At 42.7% G+C, this 27,424-nt stretch overlaps 1 protein-coding gene and 1 long non-coding RNA gene across 3 annotated transcripts in view; one reads left to right on the top strand and one right to left on the bottom strand.

The window, feature by feature from the left end:
• ASIC2 (acid sensing ion channel subunit 2) overlaps nt 1-27,424 on the bottom strand; it is a 1,001,679-nt gene that overhangs the window by 581,085 nt on the left and 393,170 nt on the right. The gene's annotated exons all lie outside the window — the stretch shown is intronic.
• LOC111097430 lies at nt 233-27,056 on the top strand. Its single transcript, XR_005364678.1, has 6 exons — nt 233-293; nt 11,993-12,108; nt 13,279-13,362; nt 20,926-20,981; nt 23,456-23,547; nt 26,845-27,056. It is a non-coding gene; the product is annotated as an uncharacterized LOC111097430 (long non-coding RNA).

Genomic DNA, 27,424 nt, shown 5'->3' with positions numbered 1-27,424 from the left:
GGAAGCAACAAAGGCAGTTCTGCTCTCACCATTCATTCTGTGTAGGACTTTGATTCCATTTAGAACACAGAACAATCTAGAAGGAGTCACAGTTCTGGGCCCAAGCCTCTTTGGCCATCTCAGAAAGCAACAGTAAAACAAAACAGCCCAAGTCTGTTGGTTTGCTCAGTGGTCAGCCATGGGCCCAGCCAAGTTGTAAAGCAGAAAATCTTGACTTCTAAAAAAAAAAAAAAAAATCTTGACTTCTAATTTTCTTGACCAGCAATTCTGAAGCCCTGAACCCTCTCTTTCTTGTGAATAGAGACACTGAGCCAAGAGTTGGGATGTCCTGATGCTTAAATAGGATGTTTACTCCTTACCCAGGTATCTGATGCCTAGCATTTGAACTAAATATGCAGCAGGCTAGTTCTTGGAGAGTTCTGATACAATTAACCCACAGTGCCCTCCACAGGGCTTTGGGGCCAGTTTATTCCAATCCCTGATTGTTAAGGTGCAACTTAGTCCTTGCAGAAATAGGGCAGCCTTTCTGCCCTACTCAATAGATTGAGTAGTGTTGTTGTGTGTCTGGTGTATGGCAGCACTTCCCATTATGTAATTATAATTCTTACAACACACCTGTGAGAATATTATTATTCCCACTTTAAAGACAAGAAAACTGGGATCCCTGGGTGACGCAGCGGTTTAGTGCCTGCCTTTGGCCCAAGGCGCGATCCTGGAGACCCGGGATCGAATCCCACGTCGGGCTCCCGGTGCATGGAGCCTGCTTCTCCCTCTGCCTGTGTCTCTGCCTCTCTCTCTCTCTCTCTCTCTCTCTCTCTCTGATGACTATCATAAATAAATAAATTTAAAAAAATAAAAAAAATAAAGACAAGAAAACTGAAGCTTGAGAAGGCTTTGCAAACTCATCAATGGTGAACAGCTAGTACATGGTAGACATGGAATGTGAACTCATGCATGCCTGATACCGAAGCCCACTCTATTTGCACTATATCAGATTAGTGGCCCCTGAGTGCTTTGTCTTCAGACTCCCTGGAGACTTGGACCCCAGATTTTAAAGGAATTCTATCTTCCAACTCAGTTGTTCTACCACGAACAACGATCCCAAGCTGTATGAGAAATTTTAGCAGCCATGGTGCAGAATTCTCTGAAGCCTGACACAGATCAGGAACAGAGAGAAGATAAGAAGTGTGTTTATTACAGATTATGGGTGAAAGACTTGGATAAGGAAAAGATTGCATTGTACTGAGCAATGACCTTATGCAGGATAAAGAAGAAACATGCTACCCGTTAGTCAGATCCCCAGGTGCTAGCATGGCAGCAAAGGTACACTTGGAATGTGCAAAGGAGCGGGGGGAGGAGAAAGACATGAGAATACATCACCACTAGCTTCCTCTTGCACCTGGATGACGTGAGAGGGTGGGAGAAATGGGCCTTGGTGTTCCTGAATCAACAGGAGCAGAGACACCATTGGAGGGAAAAGAAGACCTTCCATATTTTGCATGGGGCAGACTTTGTCTAGACCCCGGTTTTCTCAAATTCCAGGTATTAGAAACAGAAATAATAAAACCATGTCTCTTCCACAAATACAGGTCTACTGAAAATCAGATTCCTCAGCAAGCTGAGATGGAACTATTGGTGAGGAGACAGTTCCTGGGATAGAAACTTCTTAGTGTGGACCAGCCATGGGGCAGGGGGGCAGGGGCTCAGACAAAGAGGCTACTTGTTTCCTACTCTGAAAGTGCTTATATCAGCAATGAACAAGAAAGCAGCACACTGACAGAGCAAGGTAGGAAGGAAAGTGAAAGAAAGCCAACAGGAGATGTGCTGGGAGGGCTGATGGTTAGTAGAGAAGCCGACAGAGGCAGGTGAGGGGCAGCATTCCCACCAGGGACCCTTCTTGGAAATGGCCCAGAGGACTGAGCCCATAGCCTCTGAGCCAGTGCTTTGGCCCGGTGGAAGGCTGCCTTGAACAGGAAGATAAAGTAGAAGAGTATCATGAAAAGTACCTGCCTCATGTGGCCACAAGCCCTTGTTACCTCTGTTTCTTAATCTGCAATTTGGAGAGAGGAGTTTCTGCTTTATAGTGATGTTGGGGCTATTAAAAGATACTGTGTATGTCAAGGGCCAAGCTCACTGCTTCTGATTGGTCACTTCCTACATGTTCATTCCAATGGGAATAAAATGGTTTGTTGAGCTTCCTCTTGTATACAGTACATGGTCATTAAAAGGGACACTGGAGCCCTTCTCAGGTACAGTATAATGCCTCCACTCCACCCCCAGAGTCAGCCCGAGGGCCCCAAGGCATCAGACATGGTTCCAGCTTCTTTTCTTTGCAGTAGAAAGAAGGCCTGGGACCTGAAGATGAAGGGGTGGAGGAGCAGGGGTTGGAGCCCTGGGCCACTCGCAATGATAGGCTCTGCTCCATCATGTGTTTGTATGTATGTGAGTGCGCTACACACTCAAGATGGGCCACATATGCATGTGTGTGTTTAGGCTCACATGTATTCTTTTCGTACTCTAGAGCCTGGAGAATGACAGACAAAGGAGGAGGGAAGTTAAAACCAAAGATAATTGTCATTGGTCGATTTATTTAATGGCCTGAAAATGCCCAATTAGAGCCATGTGCATGGCTGCCTGCTAAGCTGAAGGGCTGAGTGATGCTTTGCTTTTGTCAAGGTGCCCGGTAGATGGCCAAGGTTTGCTGCCCTAGATTCCTTCCTGCCTTGACCCCCGCTGGCCACCTCCTGACTCACTAGGAGGAGGGTTCTGAGTTCCAGGCACTAGGGAAGAAGGTACCCTCTCTCCCCCAACACACACTCTCTCCCCCAACACACTGGCCAGTTAGCCAGTAGTGCCATCAAAGTTTCATCTCTGGGCTTTGCGTATGTGAACACTTACCACTGTGAATCACAAGATGTTGTACTTCCTAACTGCCTCCCCTTCTTTTTTGCCTATGAGTGAAGGTGAAGTGAATGCAGTGTTATCAGGATGAAAGTCCAGAGGAGCCTGGAGAGGGAAGCTCCATCTAGTGGCAGCCACATGCAATTCTGAGGGACCTGACTTCAAACCAGACCAGCCGTGGCTTGTTTCCCAGATCTGCCAGCTAGCTGTGTGACACTTGGCAGCTCACTCAGTCTCTGAGCAAAGGCAACATTATGATAAGATCCAACAATTTGGGTTTACTCCACTGCATCGTTCTGGCCAGAACCACCATCATCCTCTGCCTGGGTTATTAAAACATGAGGACTTTGTTATTCACTGTAGTATCCCCATTACCTTCAACAGTACCTGCTATATTGGAGGTACTCAGTAACTATATATTGAATAAATAAGTGAAAGGCAAATCAGGTGACTGCCTAGGGCCTTAAATCTGCAAAACCCTTATGTGAATGAGAGACTTTATCAGCTAGGGTTGTCTAGTGAACCAAAGTGAACATCCTCCTATGTAGGGCAATCTGCCCTGCACAACTCCAGAGATCCTATTTACATAGAATACAGTGGCAAATGTGCCTCTGAGGCTGTTGCATAGGGGCTCAGTCAGACCTATTGGAATGAAGAACTTTCGATCCTTGCACTTGAGCATGTTCTTGATTAATTTATACAACTGTTGCCTGTGTAGACTATTCAATACATATGTGCACTTTTAGGGGAAGGCATGTTTTAAAATATTTCATCTTTAGACATCATGAAACTTCATTGTTAATATTCTAAGAACCCATTCATAATAAGAACTCTCAGAAAAAAAAGAAATAGAGGAAGCTTCTTCAACTTGATAAAGAGCATATACAAAAAAAAATCTACAGCTAATATTATACTTAATGAAAAAAGACTGACAGTTTTCCCCCTAACATCTGGAATGAGGGAAAAATGTTCACTCTCACTACTCTTATTTCATGAAGTTCTGGCCAGAGCAACAAGGCAAGGAATGTAAATAAAAGGCATATCAATCAGAAAGAAGGAAACAAAAGGATTCTTTTTTGCAAATGACATGATTATTTATGTGTAAAGTCCCAAGGAATCCGTAAGAAAACCTCCTAGAACTAATAGATTCGGCAATACTGCAGGATGCAGGATCAATATACGAAAATCAACTGTATTTCCATATACTAGCAATAAACCCTTGGACGATAAAACTAAAAATAAAATACTTTTTACAGTTACTCAAAAAATAAAGCACTTACAATAAAAATATGTACGTTACATATTTTATATGTATTTATGTTAAAATACATATGTTAAAAATTACACATGCTGATAAAAACAATCAAAGATCTAAATAAATGGAGAGGTATAGCATGTTCACGGATTGAAAGATTCAACATATCAATTCTCTTCAAACTGATACACAGCTTAATGTAATTCCTATCAAAATCCCAACAAGATGTTTTTTTCTGTAGGTATAGATGAGATTACCCTAAAATGTATATGGAAAGACAAAGAAATTGGAATAGCTGAAACAGTTTTGAGAAAGAGTACAAAGGTAGGGATATGTCTACTCAATTTCAAGACTTATTATATAGTATGTACATCAGTCAAGACTGTGTGGTATTGGGACGCCTGGGTGGCTCAGCGGTTGAGCGTCTGCCTTCAACCCAGGGTGAGATCCTGGAGTTCTGGGATCGAGTCCCACATCGAGCTCCCTGCATGGAGCCTGCTTCTCCCTCTGCCTGTGTCTCTGCCTCTCTACCTGGGTCTCTCGTAAATAAAGAAATAAAAAAAATATTAAAAAAAAAAAAGACTGTGTGGTATTGATGAAGGGATAGATACAAAGATCTGTAGAATGGAGTAGAGAACCAAGAAATAGACCTAAATAAACAAGCCCAACGGATTTTTGACAGAGTTAGAAACAATTCCATGGAGGAGACATAGACTGTTCAACAAATGGTGCTGGAGCAAGTTGATATCCATAAGCAAAAAGTGAACTTTGGCCTAAACCTCACACCTGACATAAAAATGAACTGAAAATAGATCACAGGTTTAAATCTAAAAAAAGGCAAAAGCATGAAAATTTTAGGAAAAAATAGGAGAAATTATTTGAAATTCAATGTTAGACAAAGAGTTCTTAGTCTTGACTTTAAAAGCATGACCCATAGAAAGAAAAATTCATCAATTGGACTTCATCAAAATGGATAACTTTTGTTCTTTGAAAGGCTCTGCTAGGAGTGAAAATACAACTACACATTGGGAAAAATATTTTTAAATTACATATAGGACAAAGGACTAGTTTTTGGACTATGTAAAAAACTTTCAAAACTTAATAGTAAAAAACGATCCAGTTAGAAAACAGACAAAATACATAAAGAGATATCACTGAAGAAGATATACAAATTGTGAATAATCACATGAAAAGATGGTTAACATCATTAGCCATTAGAAAAATACAAATTAAAACCACAGTAAGATATCACTAAATACCTATTAGAATGAATAATAAATAATAAAATAATAAATAATAAATAATAAATAATAAAAAGAGTGAAAATACCAAATGCTAGTGAGGAGGGGGGAAACTGAATCATTCACACATTGCTGGTGGGAATGTGAAATGGTACAGTCACTCTGAAAAATGGGCAATTTCTTTAAAAAAACTAAACATTCAATTACCATATGACCCCACAATTGTACTTCTGGGCGTTTATCCCAGAGAAATGAAGATTTATGTTGACACAAAAGCATGTACACAAATGTTTGTAGAAGCTTTACTCATAAAAGCAAAAACTATTTTTTGTTTGCTAAAAAAGTTTTTGGATATGTCTTTGAATTGGCAAATGGCTAAACAAACTATGGTCCCTACATATCATGGAATACTACTTGGCAATAATGAAGAACAAACTGTTGGTATACAGACAGCCTGGATGAATTGCCAGGGAATTATGTTGAGTAGAAAAAGCCAGTCCCAAAATGTTCATGCTGTATGATTCCATTTATACAACATTCTTGAAATAACAATTACAGAAATGGAGAACAGATCATTGGCTCCCAAGGGTTTAGGAGGAGTTGAGGATGGAACAGAAGTGGGTGTGGCCATAAAAGGGCAACCTGAGGATTTTTGTGGGGATGGAAATGCTGTATCTTGACTGTATCGATATCAGTATCTTGGTTGTGATACAGTATTCTAGTTTTGCAAGATGTTCCCATTGGGCAAAAGGGGGCAAGGGTACATGGGATCTTTCTGTATTATTTCCTATGACTGCATGTATATCTGAATGTATATTGAAATTAAAAGTTTAATTTAAAAAGTCAAAACTATGGATGTGATAAAGTTTCATGGAACATACACATACACACACCCCCACATACCACTGCATGCAAAATTGGTGAAGTCTGAATAAAGCCTATTATCTTGTTAAATGTATTGGTCTAGTTAAATATATTGTACCAATGTCAATTTCCTGGTTTTGATAATGCCGTGTGTTATGTAAAATGCTGGGGGAAGCTGGGTGAGTGATAGGTATATGGTTCCTCTTGGTATTAATTTTGCAACTTCTTGTGAAGCTATAATTATTTCAAAATAAGAAAAGTTTTTAAAAAGCACTGAGCACAAAAAAAGAAAAGTTTTTTTTTTTTTTTTTACAAGTACTGGGAACAAAATAAAATTCAAACACTTACAATTTTGTTAGAACTGTTACCACTCTTTTGGATTATGCATCCATAAGCAGTCCTGCTGGCGTGATCAACTTCAAGTTCAACCAATCAGGACTCCCCAGGAGTGTGCTGGAATGACATTTTCTCTTTGACGCCTTAGCTTACATCACTCACCTCAGATCACATACCCAGAGAGGTAGGGTTTGAATATGCCTCCTCCGGAGTCCATGCTCACTCTTCTAGACCATATGGCAAGATTGAGTAAGGCAGAGGTTTGTCTTCAGGGAGCCCCTTGGTCCTCTGTAGAGGGTGGGAGGGGGAACAAGATACACGCTCTCACTGTAGCCATGTCCCTGCATGGACCAGCTAACTTGACACAGTTCCTAGTGGCAGATAGCTTTTTCATACCAGTCACACAACAAAGAAATGAAAAGGATGTGACAACAGGGATCAAAATGGAGAATATAGTTTCCCAACTCCTAGACAAACTGCTCTGGAAAGGTTTGCACTCTGAGGCTGATACATCATCCGGGTGTGGCATGGCAAGCATCCCAGAATGTGTGTGTGTGTGTGTGTGTGTGTGTGTGTGTGTGTGTGTGTGTGTGTGTAGTAGAGCACTGCTGTAACAGAGGGTCTCATCTGCTTGTCCATCTGTGAAATGGGGAGGCTGCCAGGATTATTATTTCCTTAGGTCTTAATAGCATCCCAGAAAGAATTGGAAACTAGGATATTGGGGCTGATATTTCAGCCCTGGGACAAAAGAATCAGGACTCAGGGATGTGTGGTGGAGCGGGAGTTATTCTCAGCCTTTCTGAAAATGCCTCAGGTGGGCAGGAGCTTAGTCTATAACAGGCGACTTGGGTGCTAGACTCTGTCTGGGGATTCTGGCTGAATGACAGGACACTTGAATGTCCTCTGACATTCCTCAAACTCTTGTGCAGGAGACATTAGCAATAGCCCACATGCGTAGAGCAGTAGTGATGTGCCAGATGTTTCCCAGCACTTCATGTACATGATCTCATGTATCCTCATAACGACCCTATGTGGTAGGTCCTATCATTACTTCCAGTTTATAGATGAGGAGACTGATGGGCGGGGAGGCCAAGCATCTGGCATAAAGTCACACCTTAGTGGTGGAGATGTGGTTGGAATCTCTAGCTCCAGAGTTCAAGTTTTAACCACAATTTTAGATCCCCTTCTTCCAATATTTGCCTTCCTGCTGACATATCCTAAGAAAGGCAGGGCCAGTCACCCCTCCAGGGTCATTGCTGACCAGAGTTGTGATACAGATGAGGGAACCTTCTCCCATCTCAGGGAAGCTGCCACATTGGCAACAAGAGGAATACACATTCATGAAACATGCCTGAGCATGTCTGCTCCCCAAACTCCCCAGTGCTTATCAACAGCAATGCCAGGGACTAATTGGAATGCTGCTATATGTCACCAGAGACTGGAAGGACCAAAAACCAGGGATTGGTACACATCTGGCAGGCCCAGGTTGATACAGTTGAGAGGGAATAGAAATTGGTATCAATTGACTGGAAGTCCAATTCCCATTCTTCCGCTTCCTGGCCATATGAGCTTGGCAGGCTTTGCTTCTTTTTGGTTTGACTGCATCTCCCGAAAAGGGAAGGATATCTCTGCCTAAACTATTAAGGGTGCTGTGAAGATAAAGCCATGCAGGGCTCAGACCTTACACTTTATTCTAACGGATGGGACCACTGCTATCATTCCCAGGGTAGAGGAAGCCAGAAGTTCAGGTGACAGAAGAGAGTTTGTTGGCCTTCTTCTCTGGTCTATCTTCATTAACAATGGGGCTGCCTTTAGAGCTCTCCTCCAATCAGTGAGGCTTCCCAACCATAATATTTAAAATAGCATCACCCACCCCGGCACCTCTTTCCATCTCCCTTCTTCCCTTCTACAGAACCTACCATCGTTTGACTTATGGGTTCTTTGAGATGGTTACATAGAATAATGTATAATACACCTAAAATATTAGAAGTTCAGCACACTTTGTTTCCTGGGGTAAAGGGAACCCTTTCTGCATGTAATTATAAAAAAAAAATGTTCAGCTGGTACAGTCTTCTGGAATGAGTACTTTGATCCCAGTTTCGCCGAACAGAAGCTAGGTCAATTACAGTTTGCTTGCCTGGCTCCAGGCCTGCAACAATCTCCCTGTTTCAGGTATTTGGTATTACTCTTTTATTAGTTTCTAGAATTCAAGTTTCCCAGAAGTTTAAGGAGGCCATGGATTGCTTTGGCCACCTTCCCAGTCTTCTAAATAGAAGCAATATGTTTAATTTCAGAACATGTGGCATAGAAAAAAAACGTGGGCTCTGGAACAGTCCAGCACCAAAGTCAGCACCCACCTCTAACACTAACTACCTATAAACATTATTATTATTAACGAGAGTAACAACTGTGGACTGTGGAGTTCTTGATACATGCAGGCATGGTACAGGACAATCTGTGTGCATAATTTCATTTGTTCCTTGAAACAATTCAGAAGAACAAGCATTAAGCTCCTTTTAGCAGATGAGAATATTGAAGCTTAGAGACTGAAAGAGCTGGAATTGGATTTCAGGTCCACAAAATCCATATACTCTCTGTTCTTTCTACTCTATTTAAGACTCTCTGAGCCTCATTTTTCACATACAAAATGGATCTGCAAATGTTTGTCTTACAGATATTATAAGGGTGGGATAAGACACTGTCTGGGAAGGACAAGGGACTTAGCAGGGATTTGATTCATGCCATCTCTTACTCTTCCCCACATGCCCAAAAGCTCATCAGGAGCACGAGACAGCTTGTTATGGCTTCTGGTTGAAGATATGAAGGTCGAGAGGAGACTAAGTATTTACATAAACTGATGTGAAACCAATTTTATTTCCTCTTCAGTGAAAAATTTGAGCAGCCATTTCTCCCCGAAGCATGTCTGGGCTGGTAAATGGATGCCCAGGATGGCTTTGTAGCTCTGTCCTTGGGTTCTTGGCTCTGAGCCTCAAGCAATAACCTGCTCCTGACCTGGAAGAAATAAAGTTACGAGGACTGACATTCTCTCTCTATAGTAGTCGCCATAGTCCAGCAATGTGATATCAGACCTGGAAGGTAGGGGAAGAAATTATTTGTAGAAGCCATGGTTTATAATGTCTTTATATTATTGGGAATCCTAAAGCCAAGATGGTTGGTATAATCACCTGTCTTTGGTTTGAGGTCCAGAGCTCTCAGACTAAAATTGCTCCCAAGGTAACTGAAGATAATCTACATCAAATGAAGCAGACTTTAGAAAAATGTGGTAAAACAGGCAACTGAAAGGTTTCTAGGATGCTAAGCCATCTACAGGGTGAGTTTTTCTTGGTCAAAAAGAAGACCGTTTAACTCTTAGAAAAGTCCCTTGGGCAGCATCTTGACTGGCTCCTCTCCACTCTATTATTCCACTGGGTCAGCTGCACACCATGAATCTTGGACATGGGGCAGTTTCTGGCCCTTTCCATTAGTTTCCTAGCTCCATATTGATTCCACTTCTAGCACAGTATTGGGCAAAACACCAGATAGACCTGGCACCTAAGGAAAAAGGCTTTCTGCTCTACGAACCTCATTTGCCCCCACTTGTAAAGTTGGAATAACTTTGTCTTAGAGCATTACTGTGAGAGTTAGGTATATGTAAAGCATTTGGCATGATACCTGGCGTGTGGTCCTTGCTTCCTATCTCCCTTATAATTTTTCCTCCAGTTTCCCAATCCTGTACCAGAAATCTGTCTGGATTATTGCTCTGCTTTGGGTGCATCTGCCTTCCTAAATGTTGGAGAATGGGTCAGCCCACTCGATTCTTCTAGCTTCCATGCAAATAACCCATGCTGCTACCCACCCCAGCTCCATGAACTGACATCTCAATTTCTAATTCGCTCTTGGGCTTCCCATTCCTGTTTGTCTACCTTGAGTCAATGACTCTTGAGCACTCCTGAATCAGTATTCAGCTTTTGCTGAGTTCCATGACTTTTCCAGGAAGACATACCCACTACTTCTCTTATTGGATCTATCTCATTCAAATCTAAGTGTGATTCTGCAAGATTATACCTCTATTTTGAGTATGATTACTGCTCTGATTGATTCTATTTTTCCTGTCCAATAAAATTCGGCAATAATTAATCATCATGCAATGAATTGGGTGTTGAATGGTCTATTCAGTCCTCATATAGAAAAAAATATCACTATGTTCTGTATGCCTATAATGAAGAGAGATAATTTTCTTTTTTTAATTTCTCAAGTTAGAGCAGAAATTAAATTAAGTGGTTCTGATTCCTGGTTCAAACTGAGTTAGTACTTTTTTTTGACGGGGGAGAGAGTGCTATAATTTCTATCTTTTGTTGTTTGTTTTTTTAAGATTTTTATTTATTTATCCATGATAGACACACACACAGAGAGAAAGGGGGGGGGCAGAGACAGAGGGAGAAGCAGGCTCCACACGGAGAGCCCGACGTGGGACTCGATCCCGGGACCCCAAGATCATGCCCTGGGCCAAAGGCAGGCGCCAAACCGCTGAGCCACCCAGGGATCCCCCTTGTTGTTTGTTTTTAGAAGCAGCATGGCATAGTGGAAATAGAAAGGGCCCTTGGGATGTTTGTAATATTTGCCCTAGCAATTCCAGTCATTGGATTCTTTCCTGGGAACTGAAAATCATAGGGAAGGGGATAGAAGAAGAAAGACTTTATGTTCAGAAGTGCTAATCATAATATTATGGAATTATAACCCAAAAATGACTTAAATACTCAACAGTGAGATAATAGTTAAGAATATCTATTATCTAAGAATAGATTATTCTTATTCTTATATTCTTAATCTATTCTTATAAGAATAGATTCTTATTATATCTAAGAATAATCTCTAAAAAAAGAAAAAAGAAGAATCAAATTGACACCAGATTTCTTATAAGTGATATGAAGGTTGTGTTAATACAAATAAGACCATAGGTTCAATTCTCATATTAAATCATCAGATTCTTGATGTTCTATTATCTCTAGGTATGTCCCTGCCCCCAAGATTGTGAGTGGCTTAGGACCAATCTATACCTGTTTCTGGAACAGAACTCAAATCCTGGGCTCATGGAGCCTCCCAGGCAAGGCTGATATGTACCCTTCTACTTCTCATCTGTCTCCAAACTTGCCTGGTTTTCTCTGGTCTGAATCTTTACATATACTGCTCTGGCTGCCTGCAATTTTCTCCCCACTCCTTCAGGTCTCACTTGAGAAATCTCTTCCGCCAGGAAGTCTTCTTTGAACCTCCCACTCTGGGTTTTGTGTTCTCCCTCTGTGCTTCCGTATCACCAGTGCTCCCCTATCAAGGATCTTATCATGCTGAGTTTTAACTGTTTAATGACTTGTCTCCCTAACAAACTTGTTTCCCACAGGACTAAAGCCCATGGATGAATCCTCTTACCAGCAACTCTGACTGTGGCTAAAATTAAGAGTGTATGCAGAGGGAGAAGTTGTGTGAGGGTGTTGCTGGAAGAGAAGCGTTGTTCAGGTATGAGAAAGCCAGAGAAGGGAGTCTTTATGGTTCATCCAAACAAGGTCTGGGAAACTGAAGCAGATATTGAGAGCAAGATGTCTGAGCCAGAACAATGAGAATAGCGAGGATGGGCAGACTGGCTAAGAGGGGATTCTTGGATGAACATTTGAGACAGGGGACATGATATTATGATATAATAAGAAATATATATTTTGGTCTTCATCCTCAGATCCTAGCCAGAGCTCCAAAACCTTTGTAGTTTCCTGTTCTTATAAAGATGCTTGGAACATCTTTTGTTCTAATATTTGGTCTCTGACCTCAATTCCTGACACAAATCTCCTCAATTCCTTGGAATTTCCTAGGATGTGTGTCTGTTATTCCAATGAGGGGATTCTAGGTGAGCTCCTGGATGGCTTCAGGAGGGGACTTGGTCACTAGAAAGATCACACCATGATTAGAAGCTTGGAACTTTCAGTCCCTATCCTTCAGGCAAAGCAGAGATATTGGAGACTCGGTTAATGATCAATCACATCTATGTAATGAAACCTCCATAAAAAACCCTGAAGTGCATAATTTGGAGATCTTCCAGGTTTGTGAATATGTTGGGATGCTGGGAGAGTGGTGCCCCTGGAGAGGGCATAGAAACACCACATCCTTCCCCATACCTTGGCCTGTACTTCTCTTTCATCTGGCTATTCTTGAGTTGTATCCTTTTACAATAGATAGATAATAGTAAGTAAAGTACTTTCCTGAGTTCTGTGAGCCATTCTAGCAAATCACTGAATATGAGGATGGGGTTGTGGAAACCCCCTATTAATAGATGATGGGTCAGAATTATGGGAGGCCTGACCCGTAATTGTCACCTGAAGCAGGAGCAGTCATGGGGGACTGGGCTCTTAACTTGTGGAATCTGATACCAACTCCAGGTAAGATACCCAGTTGTATCAGAGAATTTGTTGGTGTGGGGAAAAACCCCACAAGGTCAGTGTCAGAGTGGTGTTGTTTATAGAGAGGAAACCATGGATTCTTTTTAGGGGATGTTCCTCCAGTAACATGTGTAATCCTCAGCATGCTGTGTGACAAGAGAGTGAATGGGCCTCCCAACATGGCCATGTGTTTCTCTAGCACTACTGATAACACCCTGACATGGCATATCCTTGACCACCTCCTTAACCACACTTACAGGTAACCCCTGCTGACCTGTAGAGGAAACTGAACAGAACACCTCATCCAGGACATCCACCCATCCAGGGCTTCTTTGCTTGGCAGGTACAGTGCATAGACTAGCTAAGCTGTGGGTCACTATGTCTCCCTGGCTGGCTGGCTAGCAAAATCCCCATTGCCTTTCTCCCCTAGCCTGACCTCATTATGGCAAAGGAGCTGTTACTTCTGAACAGTGGCCATGAGGCAGCTGGGACTGACTGACCATGTGCCGGCCCCTCAAAGCTCAGGAGAAGCCAAGTGCTCAGAGCAAGAGGAGAGATGAAATATAGCAGGATGCAGGGCAGAGTATTTGGGGTCCCGAGCCAGCCTCTTCCTCCCACTTCTGTCTTGTGACGGGAATGAATAATCACCCCAATTACAAAACAACCTACAGAAGGCAAAACCACTTAACTAAATGAGGTGCTTGGGGAGTGGAAGAAGGGAGCAGTCTGCAAAGATTTTGGCAGAGGGTTCTGGGCCAGCTCCCCAGAAAGCTCACATTAAACAAGCAACATGGCTTTCAAGAGCTCTTAAGTTGGTGGCCTCAGATACCTTCGGCAGTTTCTAGAAAACGTCGGCTGCATAATCGTCATCTCTGGGATGTTTAGAGAAGCCAATGCTGAATTAAACTTAGTTGGAATCCAACAGCGACCTAATAAAGGGCATGATGAGAATGTGGGGAGGTGCACCAGAACTAATCAGAGCCCTGGGGAAGCATGGTGTTTGGCTGTCTTCTAACAACTCCTTGGGGATATAATTAGCTCATGCCTCTTGGGAGACCTACCCCCACGCCAGAGAAGTAAAAGCCTGACAACCAGTATGTTAGGGAGGCCCTGGCTGAAGCCTGCACAGCCCTGACCTGACCCCACTAGTCCCAGTCATAAACACTGTTCAAAGCCTGGGCTTCCATCTGGGCTCAGTCCAATTTGCTGTTCTTTGGAAGTGGTGTGAGCCTCACGCACAGTGGGGGGCAAGACAATAGGGTCTGTTTTTTAAAACAAAGAGAGACAAAGAGTCCCACACTTGCCAAAGGTCCAGATGAGCAGAAAAAGGCTGGGAAGCTAAATCTCCTTTGGCCAATGGGGCAAGTTCCTGCAGTCTTCCTTTGTGAGGTGTGAGTGTGGCTTACAGGGGCCAGTCCGATACTGATCCTCCCTTTCTTTGCTACTTCACTTAAAGCACTTGTGCTCTGGAACGAGAGCAGGCGCAAAGGCAGAGGGACCTAGTGTGGACACCAGAGAGAGTGGTTGGCCATGCTTGCATCCCATCTTTATGTTCTGTGGTTCCCTGGAGCATTTCATTGCAATAAGGTCGCTCTCTTAGACACTCACGACCTCCCACCACCAAGCCCCTCTTCTCCAGCTCCTGCTTAGTACTCTTGAACATCACCCTCTCACTGCACCACAGGCTGAGAGCTGCAGGACTCTTTCAAACCCACAAACCTACCCTTAATGCACAAACCTGCTCCACTTTAAACCACACCTCTGGCTTCTTAACCTTGATCTCAGCCTCTTTTTTTTTTTTTTTAATTTTTTATTTAACTTCAATTTAAGTGAGACATACAGTGTATTATTAGTTTCAGGGGTAGAATTTAGTAATTCATCAGTTGTATATAATACTCAGTGCTCATTCCATCAAGTGCCCTCCTTAATGCCCATCACCCAATGACCCCATTCCCCAACCCCCTCACCTCCAGCAACCCTCGGTTTGTTCCCTAGAGTTTAGAGTCTCTTATGGTTTGCCTCTTTCTCTGTTTTCTTCTTATTTTATTTTTCCTTCCCTTCCCCTATTTTCATCTATTTTGTGTCATACTCGGAATTTAAGAAACAGAACAGATCTCAGCCTCTGGTCTAAACACCTCACCAGGCTGCCTTTTTACTACCTGGCCTCCTTGAGATTTTCCAGCTGAACCCTCTGTAAGCTACACTGTGACCCTGTCTGACTTAACTCCAGGAGTGGATCCAAGCTAAACTCCCATCCGTTGGGGCCCATGTTGTTCTCTGTTGCTACCACAACTTCCTTTCCTTTACCCTGCCACTCAGCTGGCACTAAGTCTCATTTAGCACCAGCTTCCAAGAGCAAGCACCCTGTGTGAACTTGAGCTCATGTCTAGCAAGCTACTGCCCTGATTGTAAGAACCTGAACCTCAGAAAGTAGTTCCTATACTTCTGAGCATTAACTTCTTCAAAAGGCAGATTCTCTGTGAGATGTTCCTGTAGCATGATGGAAGGAGCCTGGGACGAGAAGTTACCTGGATCCAAGCCAGATTGCCTCACTCAGGGCTGCCCGATTGCCCATCTCCAAGGGCTACCACTTTTGTAGAATAAATATGAACAGAAGGCCTGAAGCTTTGTAACCAAATGGATCCACCTTCCCCTATAAGTCGAGTGGTATGGCCTCAGGCAAGATAACAAATAACTCTGGGCCTCAGTTTCCCTATATGCTTCATAGCTTAGTGTCCTTCCTCTAGGACCTCAAATCTAGTGACGGGGTCTTTAGAGAACATCTAAAAATGTTATCTGAGCTTTGCTTTATGCCCACCAACCTTGCAGAAGCAGAAATTTATTTGGGGAAATACTTTAGAGGACTGGGAAGTCAAACCTGTTTGCAGGCTAGTTGTGCTAATTCATTGGCTTTTACTGTGGAAACAAGTCCTGGAATTGTTCTGAGTTGGAAGTCAGGTCTCTCTTTTCTGTCCCATCACATTTGTGGGAAATCTGGTGGAAAGTCGAGTGCTGGGCAGAAATAAATCCATTGCAGGACCTAGTCTGGCACCTGTTTCTGCCCTGGGACCCCAGAACTCTACAAGGATGAGATTTCACTGCCCTCTTCCCTCCCAAACATCTCAGGACTTGCAGCACACTCTTCCAATCTTGGACACTCTCCCCTCTATTCACCCCTGCATTCCTTGTCCCTCCAAGGCTATTGGAAGAGACAAATGAGGCCATCTTTGCTCATTTCTTCCTTGGGAAAGAACACTCCCTACTATGCATGATAATAAGATCTTTTGTGTGTGTTATATTACTTAATTCTCACCAGAACACTTGGCAAAGACTTAGTAAGGTGAATGCTATTACTCTTCCTATCTTAAAGATGAAGAAATGGAGGGTCAGACAAGCCAAGCAACTTGCCTGAAGCCACACAGAAGGAGATAGCAGAGCCTTGGTTTCCTCGTCTGTGAAATGGAGAGGACTATAGTTCCTGCCTCAGAGGATCCCTGGGATGGTTGAATGAATAGATGTTTTCAGACTTCACAACAGGGCCTGACAAAGAGGAAGCTCTATTCAAATGCTTCTTACTTTACTGCTATTGGTTTTCCCATCTTTCCTTCTCTCCTTCCTTCCCTCCTTCTCATACTCCTACCCTCCTTTCTTCCTACCTTCCTTTCCCTTTTCTTCCTAGAATTTAAGGTTCCTTCCAAGAATACACAAGGTATAATAAGAAGCATTTAAGTGACTTGACCAAGGTCATATACCAGCAAGTGAGTCATAAAAATAACAGAGTTGGGTGCTTGAAAAGGTCAAAGTTTTTCAAAAGAGTTTATACTTGTCCTGGGCGAGCAGTGAAATGGAAATGGGTGAAGACTTGCCAATTGTAGCCTCTTTGCTAATTCTTCCTAGATGATGTCATGCAACAGGTCTGGGGACCCCCATGCACTGCTGGGGAACTTGGTATGTATCAGAGGGATGGGTCCTGTCCATTCACTATCTCATTTAATCTTCATAATAACCCTGTGAGGTGAATGTATTGTCCGTGTTTGGCAAATGACAACATTGAGGCTTTGAGGGATTAAGCAAACTTTCCAGGCTCACATGACAGGTAACTGAAGGATCTCAAGCTCAAACCTGGGTGTGATTCCAAAGCCCTTCCCCTTTGCCTACACAATACTGTCTCCCCAAAACACAAATGTCTCAGGGTAAATATTAGTTTCTCAGTATGAGCTTTGTGAATGGCTTCCAATGGATCCGATGATGTTTACCCAAAGTAAAGAAGCATGTTTTGCTCATTGAATGTAACTGAGATCAATGCTCAGTTTTGTTCCCTTTCCCTTCCTCCAGCCTTTGCAGGATGTGCTTGCATGCAGAAGTGTGTTTATAGAGTTTTCTTTTTAGATCTTAAGTGTAAAGTGGCATTAATTAAATGCAGGTTATAAGACAATTTATATTTCATTTGAAAGTCTCCCTGCCTGGAGCTTCTGGACAGAGCTGGGTTGAGCTGTACCACGTGGCAGAGGAACTAGTGTATAATTTAACACTGCAGTGGGGGCGTAGGGACACAGACTGTAATTTTAAAATGAGGGAAAGACTTGCCAGTAGACAGTGTATTGGAGTTTTTATCGGCAGCTGTGATTGTTGTCAATGGATCCCTAGTCCTTCCCTGCACACTTCACTACCCTCTGTCATTATTAATCTCTTTTGGTTTCTGGGATAGTCTCTGAAAATCAATGGGCTTAGGACAGACCTCCCCAGAGTCCATGGAGCCCCTACTACCTACCACTCCAAACCTCTCCTCACCCAGGGACCCACTGAGCAATCTGTTCTAACCATCGCTGGTTCTGACCTCTCAGACTCTTTTCATACCTGGATATTTTCTCAGCACCTTATTTGAAATGCATCCTAAGAGTCTAAGAAATGTCAAGGTCTATCTTATACCACTGTTCCTCTGGACTTCTGTGTACCTCCATACCAGCCTTTGTGCAGTTCCCTTCATGGATTCTGCTTCCTCTGACCTCAGGGCCTTTGCAAATGTTGTTTTTTTAATCTGGACATCTCTTCTCCAATGCTTCATCTGGGAAACTATGTTTTGTCTTTGGAGCTCAGCTCAATTGGTATTCTGCAGGGAGGGGTGCCTGGTCACCTAGGTAAAATCAAGGCCCCTGTCTCAGCTGCCTGGAATTTTCTTCATTGCATGCATCATGGTTGATACTTAAAAATTCATCTGTGTGATTCTTTGGCTCACATTGATATGCCTCACCTTGCAGACAGGTAGTTTTAAAGTAGAATACACAAGGTGGTCCAGTGAGTGTTGAGATGATAAAAGTGTGAGCTGAGCTTTACTTATATTTTCTATACACATTGACACTAGTGCTCTAAGTCAGTCCAGTGTTAGGTGACACACCTGCACCTGTAGTCCACGAGGCCCCAGGGAGGATGGGGGAAAGTCCAAGCAGTAGAGTTAGCAGTGCTGAGCCCTGCTTCTCTCACTGGCAGACATGCTGTGATGGATTGTGTGTGTGCCCAACTAAGAGAACTTTTATAATATATTATCCCATTTTAACTAAACCAACTCTTACAAAACAGACAAGTGGCTTCAAAAGATTCCTATGAAGAAACCATGAGCTGAAATGATGCCAACAGTGTGGGTGCTATGGTCCTCCTGGGGCTAGCCCAACATCAGCCTGATTTCTAGGCTAAAAACAACTTTGATGTAATTAGGACTGTAAAGAAAAGTCAGGCAAAAAGGTTGTAATTGCCAAAATTACTATCTGATATAATCCAGAATCTCTCATGATGCTTTGTTAATAAACATGTTAAATGAATAGTGTTTATTTTATCTATTTTTCATTATTTCAAACTTCCTTTTGTACATGTTTTATTATTTTCTCAAACTATTGGAATAATGGTTGTCTTAGCCTGGGCTGTTTTGACAATACCATAGACTAGGCACCTTAAACAGCAAACATGTCCTTCTCACAGTTCTGGGGGCTGGGAAGTCCTGGATCAAGGTGCTAGCAGATTTGGTGCCCGATGAGATCTGCTTGCTAACTAGCAGACAGCCACCTTCATGCCACGCCCTTCATTTAGCTGAGAGAGACCATCTGCTTGTGTCTCTTTTTATAAGAGCACTAATTCCATCATGGGGGTTCCACCCTTATGACCTCATCACCTCTCAAAGGTTCCACCTTCTAATATCATCACATTAAGGATTAGGACTTCAATATATTAATTTTGGGAGCACACAAACATTCAGTCTATGCATATCATGTATTTAATATATTATGTCATAAATATATTTACATCTATGGGAGAGATGTACTCAAAATTACATGGGGACAGGGGTGTTCAATTCAAATTCTGAAGGCAATAATATTACATTGTAAAGACACAGGGAGCAAAAACCATAACTCTTATCCTTTGGCTACAGAATAAGTGGTTAGCTGAGCATGAGTGGCATGCCCGTGTTGAATGAATGAGTGATAGGCTTGCACTGTCCAAGTGCTTAGGGTCAGGATTTAGATTCTTCAAAGCTGGCATTTCTACTTGAGGCTATAGGAGATAACTGAGGCCAGAGGATAAACCAATTAGCCTTCAAAGAAAACCAAGGTTCAAATGCAAAGCCCCTAACACTTTTGACTCAGGTAGAGCAGCTAGGAGACCACTTTTGTTTCTTGAGCATGCTCTCAGAATCCTTGTTCACCCTCTGTACCAAAACAGCTTATCCAAGTATATTTTCCAGACAGGTTCAGTGGTCACTCCCCAGGAGGAATTCTGGTGAATAAATTTTTCTCCATCTAATCACACAATGAATGGAGGAGGCAGGATTCAATATTCAAGATCTCAAAGGGATGTTGGGAGGGAAGGCATCTCTGTGGCTTTGAATTCAGATAGACCTCAGTACAAATCCAGCTTTCCCCAAGTGGCCTTGGGGAAGTTATTGAACATTTTTGAAGCTGAATGTCCTCACATGGACCATAGAGGCAATATGTAACTTGCCAGGTTATTATGACAATGAGAAAACTTGTGTGGTATTCCCAAGATAGTGAGTGGCTCAACAAATGTAATCTCTCACCCACCCCTACCCTGTCCCAATCATGTCACCAGGCTCTGCTTAGCTCTGAAGATATCTACCTCCTGCAGAATATTCCTGAAGTCAACTGGTCATCTATCAGTAGCTACTGGATCCTTCCATGATCCAAAACAGCCCCACCTACCCTACCCACTCACCCACCAGTGACCAGCCCAGTGGGTCTGTCTACTAACACTTGCCAGCTCCCACAGCTCAAGGGGCACGAAATCCCATTATGACAAACCCTTCCAGCCCAGGTCATACTCCTTTCTGACTATACCTCTTAGCAATGACCTCATCTCTGAATCTACAGTCAGGTTTTCCTCAGCCACCTCTAGTTCCATCTCCATTCTAGCCACCTTCAAGCACTTGTGGTTGTCACAACACATGTGCTTCCTTCTGCCTGAAACATCCTTTCCACTATACCTTCGACCAGCCTCATAACCTTCATTCTTCTAACTGACTTCTTTTCTAGAGATGGTTCATATTTCACCACCTCAACAAAACCCCCTAGTCTCCAGCCTGCGTTAGGGCCCTCTTCCCTGTTCATTCCAGCAACTCATTATTTCTGTACTTTCCTCAGCCAAACCGAACTCTCAGCCTTGTTTTCCATGTCTCCAATACCCAACATGGCAATAGATGTCTAATGAATGCTTCATAAATGACAGAACCATCTTGTCATTTGCTCATTTTCCCCACATCTAATCAAATCTTTTTTTTTTTTTTCAGTTTGACCATAAGCTCCTGGAGGACAGATATTTGTGTTTACTCTTGGGCCAAGATATTGTTTTATACACAATAAGGCATTCAATAACTATTTCTTGTTTATTCGTTAATTAATAGATTGATAGAGGACCGAATTCACAAAAACCAATACAATGGCTAGCAGAAAAGTAAAGGTAAGGAACAAGATTAAGAATTGGGCTGGTTGAGGTGATTCTGAGCAGACAGGTGGTAGGGGGTATTATGAGGTTGGGATAATAGTACAGCTGACACGCACCCCAAGCTCAGTTTTCCTAGACCTGAGTATCTACCCCATAGGCAAGCAACTATGAAAGCCAAAGGCCCCAAAGTCTCCCAAAGGTGACTCATTCCCCTGGCTAACATGACCACCCCATTTCTAGAGCCACTGGAGGAATCATCTGGAAGGCTGAATGTGTCTGGACAGCATCTTCTCGGTCATGAAGGCTGGCCAGAGGATTCCATATCCATCCCAGCCCATCTTCTTCCCACCCACCTCATCTTCCCTTAGTTGCTCTCACCCCTGCCTGGGACTGGGGCACCTGCTCAGAAAGTCCATGAAGAGCAGGAAATTCCTGTCTCCATTCTGGCCCAGAATGGACAGCTCTCCTCAGCATGATTTGAGGGGTTTATAAAAGGTCTCCTGACCTAGAATAGCTTCCCTACTTGTGCGCTATGGGTAGAGTTACCAGACACAATACAGGATACCTAGTTAAATTTGAATTTTATATAAACAAATAATAATCCTTAAATATTTATTTATTTATTTATTTATTTATTTATTTATGAGAGAGCAAAAGAGCAGCAGGGCAAGGGCAGAGGGAGATGGAGAGAATCGTAGAGCAGGCTCCACACACAGCACCCAGCCCAACACAGGGCTCAATCCCACGACCCTGAGATCATGACCCGAGCCGAAGTCAAAGAATCACTTGCTTAACTGACTGAGCCACTCAGGCCACCCAACAAATAATTTTTAGTATATATTTATCCCATGCAATGATCGAGGCACAAGTATGGTAAAAATAAAAATTACTTGCCATTTATCTGAGATTCAGTTTTACCTGAGTATTCTGGTTTCTATTTGCTAAATGTGGTAACTCTAGGTGTGGTCCAAACAGGTTGTTGAAATCTTCATCAGGAGAGTGAGATGGTGTGTCTACAGACACAACGAGATAAGGACATTTTCCTAAATCTCAACTAAAGCCTACCAATCTGAATGCAAAGCAATGTGCTTGTATACCCCTGGCGTTTTGAAATTTCTACCATGCCCTGTTTAGAGAGATGCCCAGACAAAAGTGTTGTTGGCATGGATTCTAGAAAGTGCACTGTTAGATGCTTCCAGCACTATGGGAGGGAACACTGGAGGACAGAATGAGCTAGCTCTATCATTATGGTTAAAAAGTAGAAATATCCTTATAATAGAAATGTATAGAACACAAGGCTGTATCAAACTCACGCAAAAGTCTTTCTTTCTGCCTTCTTTTCTTCCCCTAATATTCTTTCCTTTTTTCTTCTTTTTCTTACTCATTTATGCATTCAGTGGATGATGTCAGTAAAATTGTACATGTTACAGAGTAGTTAAGAGAAAAAGTTTTGAAGCCAGACTGCTTGTTTTTTTTTTAAGATTTTATTTACTTATTCATGAAATACACACAGAGAGAGAGAGAGAGAGAGAGAGAGAGGCAGAGACACAGGCAGAGGGAGAAGCAGGCTCCATTCAGGGAGCCCGACGCGGGACTCGATCCCGGGTCTCCAGGATCACGCCCTGGACTGCAGGTGGCGCTAAACCACTGAGCCATCCCGGCTGCCCTGGTTTTCAACTCTGGCTCTAATATTTATTGCGTGTGTTACTTAACCTTTCTTAAAATCTGTATTAGCCTTTATCACTACAGTAACAAATTTCCATGAATTTCATAGCTTAAAACAACACAAATTTGTTTTCTTCTAGTTCTGTAGGTTAGAAGTCGGATATGGTCTCCTTGGGCTGAAATCCACATGCAGCAAGTCTGTGCTCCTTCTGGAGGTTCTAGGGGAGAATCTATTTCCTTGCCTTCTCTAGGCTGCCACATTCCTTAGATCATGACCCCTCCCTCCATCTTCAAAGTCAGCAACAAGGGCAGTCTTTCTCATGCTGCCTTCTGTCTGGTTCTCTGTTGCTACAAATCAAAGTTTTCCAATGTTAAGGACTCATATGAGTAGATTATACCCACCTGCATAATCCAGGACTATCTCCCCGCCTCAAGATCCTTAACCTTAATCACCTCTGCAAAATCCCTTTTGTCATATAGGGTAATGTATTCACAGGTTTCGAGGGTTAGGTCACAGATATCTTTGGGAGGCTATTATTATGCCAACCACAGCTTCAATTTCCTTATGCATTAAATGGGAAAGTAGATGCTTCTACCTCCTGGGTGGTTGTGAGGATTAGATGAGCCCATACATGTAAAGTGTTCAGAACATCGTCTGGTATTCAGTAATGCCCATCATGATTGGCTCTGTTGAGCCAGGATTGTGCTCTGTGCAGAAGTGGATACAAAGATAAATTCCTCACATCCTTCAGACACTGCTGTCTAGCAGACAGCTTCTTGGCAACACTGAAGTTTTCTTCCTTGAATCTATGTGCACCATTCAGGTTTCTGAACTGCATCTGGTCCCTGGAACAGACACCACCAGAAGGAGGGAGCCCAGGCAGTTGGACCCAGCATCCTTTACTCTGAAGAAATGGTAATATGAAAATTTGGGTTATTTGATCCATCTCTTTTTGCATCTAGTTATGGAAGTCTGTTGCCCGGGTGGTCATTCCTGGGTAAGTAAGACCAAATTTCCCAGCCACGAGCTTGGAAAGCTTGATGCCTGCCCAAAGTTTCAGCCACCCCAGAAATCTCCCCAGGTTCCTCATATCACTTAATTGAAATAAAGCAACATCTCTCTGCAACATGTAAAGATGATAAATAAAAGGAGTAACATATGACCACGGTGGTACCTACTTGTGCTCACTTCCACATAAACAAAGGCCAAGTTAACAGGCCCCAAAAGTACATACATATAACTGTGTATACAGGTATATGAACTAAGTGTGTGTGTATCTACATAGAGAGACAGGTAAGTAGATAGATAGATAGACAGATAGATAGACTGATGGACAGACATGGAAGGGACCCCCTCAATTCTTCCACCTTCAGTATAATCATAATTCATCACAATCACTTTTATAACCTATTAAGTATCTCCCAGGTCTCTCTGGCTACATCACTGATCAGCTTTTGTTGAACTCTCTGCACCCACTTCAGAGAATAACATGAAGTAACAAAGACACTTATGCCATTAAAAGACGTTTATCTAGAGGAAGCTAAAGAGAAAATGGTCTGAGAAAGAGAGAGGCTCAGAGGGCAAGAAGAGGTGGAGGTGGGCTACCCTGAGCCCTTCCCCCAGTGACAGTGAGGGTAGTAAATTCCATGAGAACCGGACACCCATGCTATGCCAGGAGCATTGCATAAAGGAAGGCTGGTCTTCGGGTACAAGGACACTCACCCTGGCAGCCACCACAGAGCCCAAACTTGACCAAAGCAGAGCCTGGTAGCTGTAGGCAGTGAACAAATGAGCCATGACCAGTCTGGACTGAAGACCACGGCATAAGAGACCTCCCATGGCTTCTAAATGACTCTGCCCTCTCTAGCCATGCTAAGGGTTATCTAATACAGAGATGCATTTCAAGCTTGAACTAGCTACATTGCATGGGAATGTTGAATATTCAAGACTAAGAACCTTTAAACTAATGAATCAAAGAAGCAAATGTGAGAGTTGCAAACAAGTACAAAATATGGACACTCTTCTCAATGGTGAGGAGGCCTTCTGAAATCTCAGAACTTGCTGTAGGAAGCACCATTCTGAACTCCATGCCATGCCAGCTCCTTCGATCAAGCAGTGAACTACTGGGGCTATTTTTGGACTAGTGTGCCAGCCACCTGACTTGCTCCCTCTAACCCACCAGGCTATCTTTCTGAGACATGAACTTGAGCATGCCTCTCTTCCTTTTAAAACCCTCTCCTACATTTCCATGCATCACCTACAAGGGTGTTTCTCCTACTGGGTGGACACGGTCCTGGGATATATGGCAGGAAAGACCCCCAGGTAAACATGGAGTATCTTTCTAGGGTTCCATCATTTTTAGTTTTTTATTGGATTATATCACAGAGTAGAATACAAATTTAAAATAGGCTTTAAGCATAATATATGAGACTCCCTCAAAATACCAATCCTGGACAAAGCTTCCTTGTCCATGTCTCTAGATCCTTCAGGTTCCTTATTCCTATGCCTTCTTTTAAGACACGGAAAGGTTTAAGAACCTATGGAACAAAAATCCAAATTTCACAAGGGTGCTTTGTCTCTTGTTTGTTTCTATAGCTCCTTCATCAATTACTCCAGGGACATGCCTTGCTCTTTACAACATAAACTCTGAAACTTTCTGCTCCAAATGCATGCCCTGTGAGCTCAAACCCTAAGCCTTCCTTGATCTCCTTATTCAGCCTCAACATGGCATGCTATGCTAACCACTCCTCCTACCCACAACAGATGCGCACACACAGAGCATAACATTTATCACATGATGGGTAAAATTAGAAAAGTAACAACCACAATAGTAAAGATGAACACTTATTGAGTGTGTACTATTTGCCAGGGTCAGTTCTCAGTACTTCGTCCATGAACTCTGCACCACCCCCATGACCAAGTTCCACTGGATGACAAGTTGTCCAATGCTAGACCCTGAAGTAATGAAAGCAGTTCTCTACAGCTGATTGCAGAATGGGATAGAGTATGGGAAAGATGAGAATGAAGGATGGAGAGGGAAATTATTTTGATGTACTACTTGGGCAACATTTGGGAAAGTCCCAGATCCCTGAAACACAAGAATTCAGGTTTCCCAGGTGGTGAGAGCATCCAGCTGGGAACAACCAGAGCTCCTGGGAAGGTTGCAATTAATGAGTCTATCTCAGTGAGTCAACTATGCTGCTGGGCGGAAGAAATTCCAGATTAGATCTTAGTACCTTCTATGACTTGGTCCAGGTCCTAAACTGTGGGATGCACCACATCTTGCTTTTATTAGGAATCTAATAGATGGAACCACCTATCTTTCTATTCTCATTCCTTAAAACTAATGAAAGAGAAGTCAAGCTTGGGACCTTGAACCTTATTTATTGACTAATTCCAATCTCTTTCTGTGATCATTCCTGTGTTGTTCTCCACTTTAAATCAATTGAAATTGCACTCTTGTTGCAAATTGGAACCACTTCAGTTCACTTTTTTCCCCTATTCACTTGGAGGTTTGAAAAGCCAAGAAAAAAATTTCCCAGAATAAAAAGAAGGATGTGGACCTTGTTGCTGCACAAATGAAAAATAAACCTCCTGGTTCTTAACCCTTAGCAATCATTTTTCAAATACTTTGTCCCACAGGGCCAGTTTTGCACACTCCATTAATGCTGGCTGCCACTGGGACAATTACGGACAGACAGCTTTTCTCATCTGAACAGGTTCTTGAATTAAAAGCAACTGTGTGGGAAGGGAAGAGGCGTGTATCTCTTCTATCACAGGGTTGTAAAAGGGGTTTCTTCTGCTCAACGCCCCTCCCTCCACACACATGCCCATCTTCCCCACCAAGTACAAGAGCCAAATTAAAAATTGGATTTCACTTATGCTGTGATTGGTATTTTCCACTCTCAGCTTTTTTTTTTTTTTTTAAGTCTTCAATTTAATACATTGCATTACCTAAACATTTCCTAGGATGCTGTGTAAGGTCTGGGCTGAACCCAGAGCCTTCAAAGTGGGTCCTCTCAGCCTACTAGGTACAACATTTACTGCCTTGGGGTAGGGTGGAGTGGACCCTAATTTTTTGCTCTTTAGTGATTTTTCCAATTTTTCAGTGTCCCAAGACATAGTGTTTACTCTCCATCCACCACTCCTGCCAATGTTGTCTTCCTAGAGATGCTGCATCTTTTCATACAAGTTTTCACATTCTCTTTACAGGGCCTGAGAAATACAGCTGGCGGCATTTAGGATTACTAGGGAGAGCCTTCAGCTGAGCACTGAGATGAGACGCCTACAGAAGCTACTGGAAAAGACAGCAGAGTCTCTGGGGGCAAGGTATTTAACCACCTTGGATCTCAGTCTCTTTTCCTATAAAATGGAAATGGCAGTGATATCAATATCATGGTCTCGTGAAAGGACTCAATAAAATAAAGCACACATACCACAAGTTCTCTCTGTAAATGTTAGCTGATAGCAGGAACCGTGACAATGACATCAAGTTTGGCATGGGAGACCCAGAAAAGAGAAGGAAGTCATTGATTTGGGAGAAATCAGGGAATAGCTCACAGGGGAAGCAGCATTTGGACAAAGTCCTGTAGAGTTTGGGAGACTCAGATTCAGGCGTAGAGAGGGGGCGAAGGCTGGAGGGATAAAGAGAATTTCAAGATAGCAGATGACGAACCCAAGGGAGAAGACACGTAGGGCACTGGGGAAGAGTAAGAAGGTTATCCGTTCGTTCGTTTTAACTGAAGTATAAAGGAAATAAGATGGGCAAGAGAGAAGGCAGGGCTGGCATCCA

Source organism: Canis lupus, chromosome 9, assembly GCF_011100685.1.
Source record: "Canis lupus familiaris isolate Mischka breed German Shepherd chromosome 9, alternate assembly UU_Cfam_GSD_1.0, whole genome shotgun sequence".
Lineage (NCBI taxonomy): Eukaryota > Metazoa > Chordata > Mammalia > Carnivora > Canidae > Canis > Canis lupus.
Note: the sequence above shows the minus strand (reverse complement) of the source record. Positions and strands in the feature narration are given on the sequence as shown.